We start from the raw sequence: 3,818 nt of genomic DNA, 5'->3' as shown, positions 1-3,818 counted from the left end.
ATCGTTTTGGTCAGAAGAGTAGCAGAAAGCACCATAATTAGAACCATGTTCAGTTATAAGGAAAAGAGAGAGATGCAAAGTAAGAAAGTGAAGTGTGCATATCCTAGCATCAGAGAGCAACACTTGCTGAGAGAGCGAGGATCCCGGTATTGATTAAAACTTATAAATGCAGGGCGCCTGGGTGGCTCTGTTGGTTAAGCGCCTGACTTCGGCTCAGGTCATGATCTCACAGTTTGTGAGTTTGAGCCTTATGTTGGCCTCTGTGCTGACAGTGCAAAGCCCGCTTCACATCCTCTGTCTCCCCCTCTCTCTCTGCCTCTCCCTCACTTGTGCTCTCTGTCTCCCTCTCTCTCTCAAAAAGGAATGAAAACATTAAAAAAAATTTCTCAACGCAAAGACTCCAATTTAGACAGGAAGTTGAACATCTGTTGTGTCACTAGATCTGTCAGTGAAGCTGATTACAGGCTTGGGACAAATCGGAAAGTAAAAAGGACTGCGGTCTGGGAATCTCTGCCCTCTAGATGCGTGCGCTCTGGGGCCCCCATGCCACCTCTGCCCGCCCCCACCAATGGGATTGTTTGCCCTGGACCTACAAGGAAACAAGCCCAAGGATCAGCAACTCACCCAGGGCTCCCGTAGGTGACAGAGGGAATCTGTTGTCCTTGGCTAATGTGGAAATGCCACACTTTCAGAAGAGTAGTCCTTGGAGGGCGGGGATATACAATCTAAACACCCGTGAGAACTGAACACTTAACATCCTAAGGTTTCAGCCTTGGCAGAAAGACCAAAAATGAGCAGCAGATGCTTACTGCCCTCCCATTCATGTGCACATTACGCCAATATTTGGTTTAGCTCTGCATTTCACAGTAAGACGACTGCCTCTCTTCTGTGGATAAGGTAACAGTTACGTTGCATTTATTTCCTTGACGGTCCCCTGGCATATCCGTAGGTTACCTCCTTGTATAAGAAATAAACTGCAGATGTGCTAAGTCAGAAGTGACTCTCCACATTTTACGGTGTTTCCAAGTTTCCAGAACTCCTTCCTTTCAGCTCCAAGGTGATGTTTGTGAAGAACGGGCTTAGGAGTGTGACTGCCACAGACGTATCTTGCCACTCGCTTTTGGGTTCCCTCCTCTACTAAGGTTTCATTCTGCTCTTTTTTTTTTTAACAAAGAAAGAATGGTTTATATCATTGTTTTATCCCCTACAACCATGTTCACTCCTTATTCAGTAGCATTTTTCGTTAGCAATAGTAGCTACAGATGTGTGCCTTCTACTGTCTATTTCTCTGTTCTGGACAGAGTTGCTTACAAAAATCTGTCCATTGGCCAAATTTCACCATATGCATCATTGTTTCATTGTTACTTCTGTTTACAGAAGCATAAAAGTTCTGATATTAGGACTCGTTTTAGTAAAAATAGAAGGGAGAATAGATTTAATTTCTTGCTTTACAAGAATCCATTTAAATTAGTAGGATTAGGGGTGCCTGGGCGGCTCAGTCAGTTAACCATCCGACTCCTGATTTCCGCTCAGGTCACAATCTCACGGTTCATGAGTTCGAGCCCCGCATCCTGTTCCACGCTGTCTGTGCAGAGCCCGCTTGGGATTCTCTCTGTCTCTGTCTCTCTCTATCTCTCTCTGCCTTCCCCATCCCCGCTCATATTCTCTTGCGAGCACATTCTCTGTCTCCAAAGAAAGGAAGAAAGGAGGGAGAGAGAGAAAGAAAATAATTAGGATTAAAAGCAGATAACTTTATCACTCGAAATTTAGCCTAAGCTCATCCGTGAAGTATAAAGTCAAATCCCATAGTGAGGAAGTCCCCACGCTGTTGCAGATCTGCGAATACAGCAGGAAGATTAGAAGTCGGGTCTTCCTTGCGTTGGCAGAACTGCCCTTGCTCGGCCCTGTTACCTTGAGCAAGTGTTGCATCATTTGACTTCCCGTTGCCTGGGGGGCTCTGTGCTTTGGACGCGTGGCCGGTCGCCGGTCGTCGCTGCGATTCTGTGGTTACCGGCACTGGCTCTTTTGCAGGTTACCCAAAATCAGTGCCTCCAACACGGGGTTGACTTTTTTCCCCCAGCGACTCATTTGTGGGCGGAAGTACTACTTCTTGCAGCCCTGGACTTTTCCAGAAAGCACGTCATTTCCCTGCTGGCCCCGGGGCAGTGGGAAAGCAGGCGAGCTGCCCCAGCGGGGCCCAGCCGGCCGGGTTGTGGGCAGGCCGCGTACACGAAAGAGAGCGAGCCCGAGTTTCGGGGCTCCACGCAGAGCTTTGGTGGTGTTGGGCGACACGCTTCCTGGAGGCCTTTTGCCGCGTCTCGCAGCGTGAGCCTCCGGGATGAGCGAACCAACGGCGCGTTCCGGGACCGCGGGGGCGATGGTGTGCGGGTGACGCGCGGGGCGGGGNCCCGGCGCTCGGTGGAGCCCCCCTCCGAGAGGCCCGGCGAGCGGCGCCAGGCCAGGATGACGCGCCTGTACGGGGCCAGCGCCGCCAAGATCCAGGCCATGGAGGCCGCCGTGCAGCTGAGCTTCAACAAGCACTGTGACAGGAAGCAGCCCAAATACTGGCCGGTCATTCCGCTCAAGTTCTGAGCCGCGGCCGCAGCGCGCCCACTCACCACCCGCTTCCCTTCGCGTTCCCTAAGCCTCTCCCGCGCGTCGTCTCAGGGAAACGTCTCTGGGCCTGAGAAATAGGCACGTTCACCAAAGTCCCAGGGGGCCCATCACAGGCGTGCCGTGTTGGCCACTTGAAGTCGGCAAGACAGGTACCATCGCCATGTAGTTTACACTTGATTTTGAGGTTAATCATCGTGTTCATTCAGTTCATTAAAGTCCTCAGAGATATTGCCTAGTGATTTTTGTTGTATCTGTTTGTTTGCCTTTTTCTATTTTCTTCTGTCCTGCCTTTAACCCAACTGAAGTTCTACACAAATGCTTTAAGTGAGTCAGATGTCCTCCCCTGCTCGAGCTCCATCAGCCCCCACTGAAAATGTTACAGCAGGACATAGAGCGCTTCTCGCCAATGTAGAGGTCAGTGTGCGTGTTCCACAAAGGACCAGAGAGTTAACATTTCTGGCTTTGCAGGCCGCCGCTTTGCAACTACTCTGTTGCGCCCTTGCAGCATGAAAGCAGCTATAGACAGCAAGTAAAGAAATGAGTGTCAGTGTGTTCCAGTAAAACTTTATTTATAAAAACGGGCCTTGGGCCAGATTGGGCCTATGGGCAGTAATTTGGCGACCCCTGCTCTAATGGAATGAGAATGCCTCTCTGACCTTCTGGTTATCTCGTCATCTCTACAGAGCTTGACTGTCACACAGAATTGAGAGCAAAGAACAATAATCCCCAAACGTCACCTCTGCAGTCTCCCGTGTTGCAGAAAAAGTGTAATTGAGCTCTGACTGTGTAGCAAATACTGCTTTGGGAAGAGAAAACATTTCTGAGGATGGAAATCTAAAACTTGATGGAAGAGTCCATTTATAAACGCCAGCTGCCTTTTAAATAAGTTATTACAGCGTGTTGCCTGGGCGAGCCCACGTTGACCTGAGAAGATTAGCACATCCATCAAAGGTGGGGGAAGAGATTTAGTATCGACACGGCTTCTCCCGAAGAACATTTAGCGCCGCAGCTCGGCCCCTGCTCCGAGACAAACGCATTACTTTCATCAGCCCGTGGTGCTTGTGTTTCCAGGCTCTCCCTGTGTTCCTGGAGCTGTAATTTGCCCTTGGGTCCTGGGGACAAACATCAGAATTAACTTCCCCTGAGGTGACACATGACTACAATTTCAGATCTTGAGTAGCTCTCGTGTTCTCGTGCTGAAG

Source organism: Crocuta crocuta, unplaced genomic scaffold, assembly GCF_008692635.1.
Source record: "Crocuta crocuta isolate KB4526 unplaced genomic scaffold, BGI_CrCroc_1.0 scaffold593, whole genome shotgun sequence".
In the NCBI taxonomy this organism is placed as follows: Eukaryota; Metazoa; Chordata; class Mammalia; order Carnivora; family Hyaenidae; genus Crocuta; species Crocuta crocuta.
Note: the sequence above shows the minus strand (reverse complement) of the source record.